Source organism: Podarcis gaigeae, assembly GCF_964106915.1.
Source record: "Podarcis gaigeae genome assembly, chromosome: 7".
Taxonomy (NCBI): Eukaryota; Metazoa; Chordata; class Lepidosauria; order Squamata; family Lacertidae; genus Podarcis; species Podarcis gaigeae.
The window spans coordinates 33,700,630-33,715,637 of record NC_139683.1 but is presented as its reverse complement, the minus strand read 5'-3'; the positions used below and the strand labels follow the sequence as shown (position 1 = coordinate 33,715,637).

The following is a 15,008-nucleotide window of genomic DNA, read 5'->3' as shown; positions in this document are numbered from 1 at the left end:
GTTCAGAAGCATGGTAAGCCACGCTCTGGCATGTTTCATGCAAAGTACAACTACAGCAGGAGCAGAAAATGGATGCCTTTAAGCAGCATGAACCAAAGTGGAAACATTTAAGCAGCATGAACCAGCACACTGCTTGTTCACAAACCACTGTTTCTTCAAAACTAGAGTTCAATCTGACAAACAAAATTGACTACTGAGTACCCAACAACTACTGACTGCTTGTCCTAATGGTGTTGCAGGAGGGGGGAGAATTGCAACAAACTGGAGGATGGAAACATGTGGACACTAAAAATGATTATATTTTCACATGCACTTTGCTTCTGATGAGTGTGCATTTTTCAGTTTCTTAACAGCTGAATGAGAGTTATATAGAGGAAGGAGAAACAGAAACATCTGACTTTCTTGCAAACTATACACGACCTTTGCTAAAAGCTAAACAAACTATGAAACTGCTTTGACTAGAGTGTAAAATGAATCTTCTAATTGGCTTAGGAAGCTAATTAGTAAGAGAAGCTTTAGCTCTTAAAAACTAATGTAAACTCTCAGAGCTTTTCAAGAGCTGTAAAGGGTTTCATTAATGATTAATAAGAGCAAACGAAATAATTCCAGTTTTGAGAGCTACAAGCAATGTAGTTCAAAGGTCATTAATTGAACCTACATTGGGAAAGTGGGAAAGTTTATTAAACAATTACCACTGTACAAGGGCCACAATAAAACCTCACAGGAATTACATGTATATGCAGTTAGCAAAAAATATTGGGTGATATCCACCATTAAGGCATATTCAGAAAAGACAAAATGAACATCAGTGGACTCAAGTATCTTAAGTCCACCGATTTCAATAAATTCACTCTGAATATTACTAATGATTGACATTACCTACATTACCTTTTTCTTCTATTTGGGGACAGAATTAAATCTTGCAACTAAATTGGATGCGTATCTGGAAAATTATCTTGAAAACAACAGGTAGGGAAAATTGTGTTTCTGAATGCAGAACTTTCAAAGTGTGTACCACTTCAGAGCATACTGTGCATGGTTAGTCAGAAACAAGTCCAACTGTATTCAGTGAGGCTTACTGTCAGGTAATTGCGAAGGAGGTTGAAACTAACCATTACTTTTCTTGGCAATCAAAATAATTTTAAAATCAGCTAGATTTAAATCAATCCATATATATATATATATATATATATATGCTTTCGTAGATTTTCACGGGTACAGGAATGCAGGTTTTGGTGTCCTCGGGTGTCTTCCCGTGTAAAAGTTGGGGTGTCTAGGCGACGTTTCGACGAGGTCTGAAGATGACGAGTGAGACCTCGTCGAAACGTCGCCTAGACACCCCAACTTTTACACGGGAAGACACCCGAGGACACCAAAACCTGCATATATATATATATATATATATATGCTTTCGTAGATTTTCACGGGTACAGGAATGCAGGTTTTGGTGTCCTCGGGTGTCTTCCCGTGTAAAAGTTGGGGTGTCTAGGCGACGTTTCGACGAGGTCTCACTCGTCATCTTCATTTGAAGATGACGAGTGAGACCTCGTCGAAACGTCGCCTAGACACCCCAACTTTTACACGGGAAGACACCCGAGGACACCAAAACCTGCATATATATATATATATATATATATTCCACAAAGATAAACTTCCCATTCTGAATGCTTACAGCTGATTGATATTCTCACCGGCAAAACCTGCAAGTGAAAATCTGCAACACATACCGAAACAAGATTAAGCAGACAGCAGCAAAGCAAGCCATTTTTGCAAAAGAACTTGCTAAATGTTGCCTGCATAGGAATCAAGATGAGTGTGCACCTCCATTTTTAGCTTATCTCAATTCACAGTATAGTGACAGGCTGCCTGTGAGTGCTTTGGAGCCGCCTTAGAGCAGGCTTTGGCCTGTCGCTCTACTGTGCACTGGAAACTTGTCTTTCAACTTCATACTCAAATAAAGATCACAGGGACATCACAAGCTCTACTGCGTCTGCACTACCTCCACTCATTCCAAATATGACTAACATCAGAATACCCACACATGCCCCCACTGAGGATGAACACACAGTAATAATGCACGATGAGGCTGCATCAAAATTCATGAACTGCAAGGAAATGAAGTAAAGAGCAGCTGCTTATATAATGGTTTCAACTGGCTAAATTCAGGTATACAATGAAGGAACAGAACTTGTTAATTCAGTGTTTACAGTGTTAAACTGATAGCCCAACAAGTTCATTCATGCGATTTTTAGGAGCTCCATCTACAAACATCAAATTTAACACCAAAATTTCTGCATGGATGAATATATTCCCTTTACTTCAGAAAGACCAGTGAGTGGGAGTGGGATCAGAACTAATAAATATGGGATTAGTAATATTTGAGGTTTCCTTGGTTTTTTTTTTCTTATCTGGACATGATCTTTTAAACATGGGCAGAGTGACCATAGGCAAAGGAATCTCCAGACTTCAGGGATAGCCAATATCCATGTAATGTTGGAGTTCAACCCACATCAGCCCCAACCAGCATGGCAAATGGTTAGGGATCAAAGTAGAGTCCAACAAATTATGGAGGGCACCATGTTGGCTATCCTTGCCATAGGGCTCAGCAACCCCATTTCTCCCTTTCTCCAATATGTGCCTGTGTGCAGGCAACATAGCAGAGTAGCTTAGGGAATTAGAGGTCTATGTATTGTGGGGTTTTGAGATGGGGATACCTGTTCCATATTAACTGCATGTTGTGTTACTCACATGCACGCTGGAAGCAGAGTGGCAGGGCAGAATCAGGGCTCTGTTTAGGATTATGGCGATCCCTCCAAGGTAGAGCATTGTACCTGTCCTAGAACACATTGTATTCTCACAATCCTACCCTGATAGAGACTTGAGATAAAATAAGAGAAACTATGTTCAGGATGCTTACATAACTCCCTTGTTGTTTAGAATACACATCAAGGCGTGCATCTCCTGAAGTTCTTTATATGTAATACCTGGAAATGGGGCGATTAAAAAAAAACCACAAACACACACCACACACCGACTAACAATCAGGAAAAATGCTTTATTTCTTTATGGGGAGAAACCAATTTAGCTCAAACTCCATGATTAATTTTCTACTGCTTAAGGAAACAGTGTTTAACACACAGAGCACTCATACATTTAAACTTAACAGGTGTTAAGTTGTGTTAAGCTAAACCAGGGCAACCGCTTTAGCTAACGATGTAACATCTTATGGAAGCTAGTTTCTTGAACAGTCAGACCTACCACTGTTGTTGCAGCTGGTAATTAAATTACTGCACCTGACAGCATTGACAGGCCTACAGTCAATGCTTGACACCTCCAATGTAGTGTACAAGACCAGGAATAGCAAAACTGGTTTCAGAAATTCTAACAGGGCTTCAAGTCTGAGGCACAACTAGGAAGATTGATGAAGTATGACTGGCTGTTAAAACAGTACTATCTTTAAAAAAGCAGTTTTAAAATCAAGTGTAAATGTAATATATTGTACAGTACATCAATGAAATATATTGTGCAAAGGAACTGGCAAAAATGAATATACTAGCACTGGTTAAATATAGTAGTTGTGTAGGCAAAGATGCCTCTTTTTCCTTTTCATTGCCAGTTGCATCTTTTTACAGAACTCTCGTTGTGGTTCATATTAATCTTAAATACAGAAGCAGATAAAATATTCATCCACAGAAATCCTACTTATGGATTGTCAAACACAGTGCACCTTCATCATCCACATAGATCCCCTTCCCACCACTGCTCATCAGGGCAGGTACTATTTAAAGAAGCTATTTTGACCTATGGCACTAAATTTGTTATCCTTCCTCCTTTCAGCCCACAACATTTGCTACATTCCTGCAAGAATGGAAAGGCAAACCAGCTGCTATCCAGCTCTGAGAGCTGGCCAAAGTCTGAGCCTGGACATCTTAGATTTTTAATTTAAGCCGACTTTCTGTTGCTATGATCAAATGTGTATATAGTATAGTTTTCATATGTACTTTAACCCAAGCGACAGGCTGGTTTCAACATATGTTTCAAAAACACAGCTTCTAGATAAAACTTTGAGCTTTCGTTCTGTTATGAAAGAACACATTTTGTTAGACTGAGAGATTCTTATTCTTTTTAGAAGAAGGCAGCAGTATTCAAAACCAGATTTGCTTCCACTGAAGCCTGTCCCCAATACACTCCAGGGCTAGAACAGAGCTGGAGTTCCAATAATTAACATACCACTTTGCAGACCAATAACAAAGCAGGATAGAGTAACTATGAATCCACATTTTCAGTCTTAACTGTCTAACAATGAGCTCTGGGGAAACCATCAATTATTAGATTAGAATCATTAGGAAATGGTTAGGCTGGGGGGGGTCATAAAAAACCAAGTATATCTGTCCATTAAAAAGTAGAGTCTTCACCCATACTCATTACTAGCTAAATGGCTATGCTCACTACATTTTATCTCAACTTACCACAAAGAAACAATGGAACCACATTACAGCAGGTAACTGCCTAGAACACTTAAAAATGATGTATCTGAACCAATCTGGACCCTGCTATCAGCATCTGGGGCCCCTTCTCCATATGCCTCATTGAGAGGGCTGGAGCCCCTTCTCCATACGCCTCATTGAGAAGTCTGGAGGGTTGTGTTGCTACACAAGGGCCTTTCCTGCAGTGGCTCCCCATTTGTGGAATGCTCTCTCTAGCCAAAAAAGGCTCCCAGAACACAAATGTCAATCAAACGATTCTTACAATATAAAATACATGCCACAAAAAGAAAAAAGGATGGGGGGGTGGAGAACTTGGGTACTTTTTATTAGCTACAGAGTTTATGTAGCAATCAGCTGGAATGGAAAGATTTCAGGGAGACGAGAAGCCAAAAGCTGCTGCTCTTTCAGCAGAGCTGATGAAAAGCCCCTGCACTCCCATCTCTCTCCCCCTCCTATAGATTGATGGAATAACTGTGGTTGATAGTTGAGGGAGGAGCCTGATATTTTAAAAATGCAGACACGATTTGCAACAAAACAAGTCTACATACCTTTTCAAGTTTGAACAGAACATTTTACTGGCCTCAGAAAAATAAAATAAAAAACAAGGACCAAACGGTTTTTCTGCAGAAGTTATAAAAAAGGCCTATATGCTACAAATACCAAGATGTCACTCTCATTAAGTATGATTAAAAGGTGTCTGGCACAGAATCCAGTTTTCACAACAGCAGTTAGCTGTCAAGCCATAGCAATGTGTGGTAGAAAACAACATAACAATGATTGTGCTGAAGCTATGAATCCTGCCCTGTAATCAAACTATATACTTTAAAAGTTGATAATACAGAATAAGACAAAAAATATATATTCTTGTACAGAACTAGACATGTTAAGACTTTTATATTTAAAATGAATATTACTGTCCTTAAAAAAGTCTAGTATAACTATGCCACAACTCCAAAAATTTGCTTTTGGAAAGCGTTCAACATATTTTGATGAAAGAAAGCATAGTGAAAGGAGAAATAAGTTGTTTTGTGTTTAACTATGAAACTTGAAATAATTTAAAATACTGTACACTAAGTGTTCACACAGAAACATTGTTGCAGTCCTATAAATCAATGCATCCATAGTATTAAGAATACCATATTTTCCGCTCTATAAGACGCACCAGGCCATAAGGCGCACCTAGTTTTTGGAGGAGGAAAACAAGGGGGGGGGGATTCTGAATCCCAGAAGCCAGAACAGCAAGAGGGATCTGGCTTCTGGGATAGCCGCATGAAGCCTCTTCTGGGCAGAGGAATGAGGGCTCCCCCTGCCCAGAAGAGGCTGGGCGCGGCTAAGCTGCCCTCTGTCCCTTCCCCCACCTCCCACAAAAGCCAACCAAGAGCCGCGCTCCCTTTAAAGAGCGCATGGAGCATGTTTGCGGCTCTTGGGGGCTCTTCCCCGTGGAGGGAGAAGGGACTGACTGCACTAGGGTCTTTAAAGAGCGTGCGGCGGCTCTTGCTGGCTTTTGCAGGAGGTGGGGGGGGGGACAGAGCCTAAACTAGTATGCGAAAAGCACTTCCATCTTTAACAGTTGCTAAATAAGTTCTCTTTTACAAGACTTGTGACAAAACAGATTTCATTTTCTTTTTTATAGCTACACTAATTCAGAGTTAAGAAATCATCATGCCCCATCATTATCTGAGGACTAAACACTCCGGGTGATATTGAAAGGTAGTTTATACACAGAACAGAGCCACTCTAAGCAATGGACTTATCTTGTAAAATACAATCTATGATAAAACTACAATGAAGCAGAAATCATAAGAATTTACAACAGTAGTTCCTTTATGTGTTAGCCAAATATCTAATGAGGCAAGGGTGAATTTTACCAAGTGAAAACACAAAACAAACTGGTTTTACTGTTTTATTTAAGGCATGATGCCTCCTTACATTTATTTTAACTTACGACTTCAATCTGTGGTTACAAGGCAATAAACTGAGATAAACTTGTGTTTGAACAAGTACTATATATTCACAATACTGAAATCAGAATGTGGTTTTCTAAATCACAATGTACAGAGTTATATCGCTATGTAGAAAAATGAAAACAGAAATGCAAGAACTAAGGCTAAAATACTAAGCAATCAAACACGCATGCTGTGATGCTCTCTCCAACAATGTTCACCTGGTGCCGACTTTGTTACCTCTTCAGTGCCAGACAAAACCCTTTTTAATCTCCCTTTTTTATCTCCCATAAAATTGTAATTAATTTTTAATCCATGGCAGAATAAATTTTATGCTGGTTTTATTCAACTCTTTAAAAAATATGTTGTTGTTCCACTGTATTAACTGCATTTTGTTTTTGTGCATCTGTGACACTCCAGGGGGTGTGCGGACAGAATTCAAAAGATAGGATAAAAATCCCTAAAAGAAAGACAGCACTGCCTCCACAGTGCTCCACTAACTCCACAGACACCACTGCAGCCAAATGGTCCAGATATAATTAAGGAACCAGGGTAACCCTAAAGTTGCAAACCTCAGAAACAATGAAAAACAGCTACAATGACCTGTGTCCCAAGGGTCTCTGGGATACAGATCCATAAATATCTGTCAGATTTTGCAGCTGTGTCACTATTTCCTCATGATCCCTTGTTTGTTTCTATTATCCCCTGAAGCACCATCCCTGTGCCAGTATGCAATCCAAAACCTATCCACTCTTAACTGGTCCTTCTATCTACACCTATGGTTCTTGAGGCAGAAAGTTTAGTAAAACCCAAATCATGCCAAATATGAGCAATTTTTGTCTGTTACGCAGGACAAGTCAGTAGATTATGCAAAATGGCTGCACTGATCATCCTCATAGCTCTTGGAAGCAGACAGCGCCACACATTTGCATTACCACAAATCTAACTTCAAGAAGGGCCACTCTTCCATTCTCTAAAATGCCAGCCATGTGGAGCTGCTTACTCGTCTCCTTCCCAACAATAAGCAAAAGCTAATAAATGTCCTCTATTGCTTCTCTATAAATTCAGCACATGCAAAATGAGCTATTCTGTTAGGAATGCTGCAAACACTAAAAAAGTTTCCTGACGCTGCATTTTAGACGTCCATCTGTTCTGTAGTGCAAACAGGAAGTTTAATACTTAAAAAAAAAAATAGGGGGGAAGGGGCCCAATGAAAGGTTTTAAGTACACTCTCCATTTCCCCCCTGTCTTGGGGCAGGGGCAGGAAATGTTTATCTTCAACAATAGGTCACATTCTCCTCGCTATTACAGCTATATTGATGCAATGGAAATAACCCAGAACACAAATTTTAACCGAGGGTATACACTGAGCGAATAACCGCAAAATTTACAACTAAACAGACTGCAGCAGTACCCTATGACTTATGCTCTAGCAAACTGCCACATGCATAAAGCACCCTGCTAGAAGGATTTGCACTAGCTGCCAATCTGCTACTGGGCCAAGTTCAAGATGTTGGTACTAACATATAAGTTCCTATGCAGCTAAGAACCAGTTACAGATAGGTAGCCGTGTTGGTCTGCCATAGTCAAAACAAAAAAAATTCCTTCCAGTAGCACCTTAAAGACCAACTAAGTTAGTTCTTGGTATGAGCTTTCGTGTGCATGCACACTAAGAACCAGGTTACTTGAGAGACCACCTTATTCTTTATACACGTTGTAGATCACTGTGGTTTGTGACTGTGAGAGTTTCTTCCACAAGTTCCAAAGATCTTATAAGTCCACTCTGTAGCAACTTGGAGCATGGATTTTAGTGTGGCCACCATCTGCTCTCTAGGAGCCTGCACATTGGCTCATTTGTGCTGTGTCATAGTTCAGCATGGCACTGCATGCAAACCAGGCCACAAGCTAGCATTTATTAAGCTACACACCAGTCCGCTCAGTTTTATTTCCAGATCAGGAATAAAAAAATCTCAAGAACTGTTATATGTTATCCAATGCCTTAGTAAAAGTGTAAGTAGCAACTTTTTGCAGCAATACTTGATTCAGCTCTCTCATATCGCTTACACTGTCTTCTCGTATGCAATGCCAACAACACAACAAAACTTGGGTTTTTTTGGGAGGGGGTGCTATCTTTTCAACATGTGAATTAGTGCTGAAGCTACAATGATACTGGTAGCTTGTGTCTCACAGATGCAAACACCCACCAACCACTAACCACAAATGGTAGCAAAGTGCTTATTTGCCTTATGTAGCCCAACTGGAAATTTGGGTGGGGAATTATTTGGGACAGGCATAGTCGAAGTTATTCCTAGCCCCAAATCTGTCACCCTTCATAAAAGGGTGCAATTTACTTCAAAGAAAGGAGAAGAAATACAGAAGTTTTTGCTTTGCTGGTCCTTCTCTGCTACAATGTGGCATGACTCTTTGGGATTCAAATAGTGTACTGCTGTGCCTGTTACATAAATTTACTTGAAAAGGAAGAGTAGCACATTGACTGAATCTGAAAGCATTTCATTCATTCCACAGGGACATAGCAAGTGAAGCTCTTTGGGGATTAAGGTGACATTTGTGTGCACTTCCTTCTAAGCAAGCGTACTTGAGGAGCAACAACGTCACACTGCTGGTAGAAGTAGTGTTCACAAAACTGCAGCAGCAACAGGACCCTTCTGCCCCCCTCCATGAACATACACACACAGTGTGGTGTGCTGGTAAAAAATTACACCTCTAAATAACTGAATTTCACTGCCAGAGGAAGAAGATGCTACAACTGCATGTAGGGCTTTGACATCCCTTCTCAGCTTTGCTATGGAACTGATCTCCATGAATCCCCCATTAGCAGCAATCCTTTAGTGGGTCCCTGGAAAAGACCCTGATGTTGGGAAAGATTGAAGGCACAAGGAGAAGGGGACGACAGAGGATGAGATGGTTGGACAGTGTTCTCGAAGCTACAAACATGAGTCTGACCAAACTGCGGAAGCCAGTGGAAGACAGGAGTGCTCTGGTCCATGGGGTCACGAAGAGTCGGACACGACTAAACGACTAAACAACAACAATTTCAAGGGATCTACTAATTATATGCTGTAATAATAACTTTCTAATATTTTCTGAAAGTAAAGAAGCTGAAGGTCATGCCACTATCAGTACAAGAAGAACAGCCACGTTTTGATGCAACTACATGTGAAAAATCATGGCAATAACTGCTTTGTATGCCTCTGTGGTATGGCGGCTACCTTTCACACATTGCTAGTGTGGAAATAACCATTATCAGCAGCTCAAAACTGCAGTTCTGGACCCTGCCACCAAATCTTGGGATTCCAGCCTTGCAGAAACAGCAGGAGTACATACCAAGCCTCGGTAATAGAAATAAAAAGGTCAAAATGCATATTTTAAGCTATACAAAGAAACTGCAAGAAGTCTTGTTTGAACATACCATTTTACTTGCTTGCTAGTCGTAACCTTCTGGCTGCAATTGAGAGAAATACTGGGCACAAACCAGAGCATCAATACTTACAAATCATCAAATACTTACAAATCTGAACTACAACAATCATTTTAACACAACACCAAGTGAGTAAGTATATGCGTATATTTTTACTACTAGAATAAAAAACAAGTGGGACCTATAACAAAATGTTGCCAGATGAAGTACACTCGATTCCATTCCACCTCCCCTTTTTTATATGCCAACCCAACTGTCAGTCAGCACTGCATAGCTACTGAACATACTCATCACTCCTAGAAGTCCCCCCCCCCATTTACTGTACTTACACAAACTTTACACGCCCAGGTCTGTAAGGACGTGCCTTTTGTGTGGGGGTAGTGCCATTTCAGTTACATAAGCACTCACAGTCTGAGCATCAGAAATTGAGAAAATAACAATGCAAAAGCTGTTTCCAGCAGAAGCTTAAAACAGCAAAGTCAGCGGCATCATCACACTGAAGTGTCCTTAGATCTTTTAACAAGCTGGTAGATAAACAGAGCTAGAAAATTAAATTTTCTGAAAACCAAGACAAATCTACTGGCCCTCATCCAAGAATCAGTGTCATTGTCAGGCCCTGTATTTAATTAGCACTATTTACTGTCAAGCACTCACTTGGGTAGATCTTTTACCACCCTCAGTAAGGCTTATAGCAAATACTTTTTTGGGGGGGGGGATCTGGCTTCAAATATGCACCAGGTCATCTCTGAAGAGGTAAGAATTCAGTTGTCCTGTTTGTGGCCACAAAATTAAAATCTTACGTGTTCTTCACAAATTAAAGTGACATTTCTTTCATTGGCAAATCTGTAACACATCCTCTCTATCAGAACTTAAGATTTAATTTAGGAAAAACCATTTTCCATTACACAACTATTATTTTAATGTGAAAACCCAGGTTTAGAATAAGCAACATAAAACAACATAAAATACTATTTTTTCTAACATTCCTATTCTTTGAATCCATTTCTAGACAAACCACACACTTCCATAAAGAATACTTAACATGCAAATTATCTGCCATGAAGGTCTGATTTTGAAACCGTTTTATTTCATTCAACAAGATATATTAAATTATAACATGTGTCATCCATGCAGCTGAAGCATAGGGTTGCACCCAATGCTGCTATTCTACACTCACAAGAGAGCTTCCCCCTCCTCTCACTTGCACTCTCTGCATAAATGACCATCTATGATTCTGCGATTTTTCTTCCTAACCCCGGTTTCACCCTAAGGTCCCAGGGTGGGTTACAACAATTAAAGCACAATCTGCTTTATTATATGCAGGCTTGACGCAACCAAGTTAGTGGGCTGGATCAGTGCACAGGTGTGCACTTCTCTCTCTCCACCTATGTTAAATACCTCCTGGTGTTTCAATATCTGAAGCAGAGGGGCAAGAGCTGTAACTAGTCTACCTACACCTTTTAGGCAAGATTCAGGAATATTTTTTTAACAATATTTTTAAATCATAGCACTACATACAAGCTGGTATCTGCGTCTAAAACCAAGAACATATAGTCCTCTAACACTAAAAAAGGAAGTGGATATAAGAGATGGGTGGAATATGGAGCAAAGGTATGACTGTCCATTCTTAATCTCTGTTTACATCAGGGGTCAGCAAACGTTTTCAGCAGGGGGCTGTCCCTCAGACTTTGTGGGGGGCCAGACTATATTTTTTTTTTGGGGGGGGGAATGAACTAATTCCTATGCCCCACAAATAACACAGGCCTTAGTTTGCCTACCCATGGTTTACATGGCCAGCTCAGACCAAGATGACCATTGTAACTCAAGCCCTGGTGCTTGTGACAGCCAGGACAAAAAACTAGGGCTGGAGTGTTCTCATAATTCACTGTGCCAGTTCCAGAATGGTGTCGCTCAGGGCCCCTAAATCAGGCCCCTTGGGGATCTGTCAGACTTTGGATCCTACAAAAGCAAAGCTTCCACCACCGCAGGTCTACCCCAAAACACCTGATTTCAAGACTTGCCATTGGTTACTGAAAACACCTTTCTTGCCACTTGGGCAACCTCCATACACCACCTGTGGTGCTCTCTTTGCCAGTGAAGGCCAGCACTTAACACTAGGCAACAAAATAGTTGCAGTAAATGGCATCAGGTAGCTCTTGTGAGACCATGAAAAAAAAAAAAGATTTATTCATCTGCTAAGGAATAAATCTCTCTGATCAATCCCATTTACGGTTCAATCAAAAATGTATGTTACAAAAATGAGCTCCTCAGCTGAAACATGCCAAAGAATGATACCAATAAAACGTCACGTGATACACTGTTGTGGGCTAGAACCTGCTTTGTCAGTGTATGTCACAATAAATGTATTAACCACAATCCAGAGAAAGTTAGTCACATGAAATCGTGCAGAACTCAAGATGACAAATTAATCAGTCATTACTAGGTCTCACTGATTTCAACATGAATACATTATACTATCTGTCTCTGGATCAGAGATTTTGTTCAGTGGTACCTTAAACAATCTGTTGTAGTAGGAAAAATATAAGTAAAACAGCTACCCTTCTCTGACATTTTGGTAATACTTTTATATAAGCTTTTTCTTCAGCATCAACATATTATGTGAGCATATGCTGATATGATATCTAACTGAAGTTTATGCCAAATCTCAAATGTGCAGCATATTTAAGCCAAATTGCTATCTCTATGGAATAACACAATTTCACGCACATTACTTTATTAAAATCCATACTCACCTACCAAGTCAATGGATTAAACATAAAAGGTCCATTAAGGGAGAAGTATTTTCTTTCATGTTACAGACAATTTGGGGCGTATTCGGTAGGGAGCAGAATCTAAGAACACTTTACATCTTCAGGAATATTGTATTCTATTACTTAAGCCTGAACCATCACTTACATAAGATTTTGCACAGAAGATACTACTATACCCGCTTTTTTAAATCTACAGGTCAAATCACACTAAGGCTGTTTTTATCTCTGGGTGCTTAAGAAGTTTCCTCTCCAGTATTTGTACATCCCTGTGGGACTAACATGCACCATTACTGGCTACAGTTCTCAGGATATCATTCAGAGGCATCTTGACAATGAAATATTAAACCTACTATCCAGGTTTTTCAGCCTGCAGTACATTCAAAGTATCAAATTTAATCTAGACAACAAGTCTCTTTTATAACCAATCCAAGATAGATCACTAGTCTACTATGCAACTAGCCCGACCTTTCTAGATTATGTCTGTGCCAGCAATACTTCTAAAATTTGTCTACAAAAGATACAGACTGTATCTAGACATAACAAACTTTTATTTATCTATTACATGAACAAGTCCTTGGTTTGTGTACTACAACCCCTGCCCCTGTATCCTCCAGCAGTTGTGATAAGATTGGAAGCCTAGCATTATGTCCAAACCCTAAAGTGTGGTTTATTTTATTATGATTTAATTAAGACATCTTCATAAAATATGGCTTGAACTTAACTTGTTTCAACAAACCATACAGTTTGTCTGGGTTTGGACACTACATTAACTTTTGGTTAGTTAAAAATGAAGCAAAAGCTTCTAATTGTATCCTCACAGCCATTATGGTGGAGAAGGGAGGCAGGAGCTGATGGGCCTAATAAATGATAGTCCACATGCAGGCACTACGAGGATGTCATCACAAAAATCACTGATAACTCATCACTGAATAATCTAAATATCACTTTTCAATCCTCATACTTCTTGACCTTTGTCTCTGGTATGGTTGATCACTCTCTCTTACTTACTAAACAGGTTTAACTTAGTCATGATCATTCATCTCAATGGGTCTGCTCAGGGTAAAACTTAGTTGAATACCACACAAGGAGGATATTTGTTCATTCCAACTAAATTATGTCTTTCACATGCAACAACCTCAACTTCCTCTCTGATGGCTAGATGCTCATTACACCAAGCACAACCCATAACTTCTGTCTAGCAGGTAAACCATTTTGTGTGGAATATTCTGTGCAATACACGGAATAGCCCCCACACCGATGGCTTTCTATTTGAAACCAATTATTATTTATTGAGCTTCTTTACTATGGAATTTGGGATCTGTTAGGAGGAGTAAGCTTCACCCTGCTGGCTCACTCACATTATATTGTCACTTTGTTATCTGGGGCTTCACTCTTGCTTGTAAAGTGAGCTCCCTCCAAGCTCCCTTGCTAAAATTATAGTCCTGGCTAGCTTCTCCCAGCTGTCACAACTCCAGCCAATAAAATCAGGAGGTTCTCCTTCGAAAAACAGAGAGTTGTGGCTCAACTACTGGGCTAAAAGAAATTCCAATGAACAAAAACTTGAAATGGGAGATTCAGGTCAATTTAGCCACCTTATAATGGTACAATATGTCACAGGAATAGAAAATAGGTAACGATTTCATCAAATTTAAGATAAGGATATAGGCAGTTGAAGACCCCCTTGAATTGCAAGGGTCTGATTGATTGAAGTATATAAGTGAGTACAAAATATTGATAAAATTAAATTACAGCTTTTCTTTACATTTTAAGGTCACAACAGTTGCAAAAGAACTATTAGGAGGCTCCAAAAGGGTAACTAGTACAAGGGCTTAAAACTTTCCTGTGGGATATTTCACAGCACCTTTCAATAGAAAGGTTCCTGTGCCAGATCATAAACTGCTTTTGATAATCCCCTCATATTCAAACTCTGTTTAGAAGGAGATGGTGGAGAAGCACACCACATTTTGTAAACTATAGTCCTCAAGTCTACAGCTACACTCTAATGCAGGTGCTTCCATTGTGACACCCACAGGTACCCAGGGATCCATAGAGATCCTCTCTGGTAACTGCAGGGTCCCCTCTGCCCAGCTGAAATTAGGCTTGAAATAATAATTCTATTGTACCAATAAGAATAATAGATTGTTTTGTGTGTGGTGCCATGACAATTCCTCTAGTGTGAAAATATGTCCATGGACCAAGAAATGGTTGGCAATCCTGGCCTTAACGTCTCAGATGTCAAAATTATATATATCACACACACATCTATACATATGAATAATTGCCTGATTTAAGAAGCCTGAATTTCTAGGCCAGTTCAGATGCAATGAACAAGGCACTGTGATTATTTGCTCTCACTTCTTGCATGCTC

General features: G+C 39.8%; 1 protein-coding gene across 25 annotated transcripts in view; it reads right to left on the bottom strand.

The window, feature by feature from the left end:
• Positions 1-15,008, bottom strand: part of NCOA2 (nuclear receptor coactivator 2) — a 126,987-nt gene that overhangs the window by 99,461 nt on the left and 12,518 nt on the right. The gene's annotated exons all lie outside the window — the stretch shown is intronic.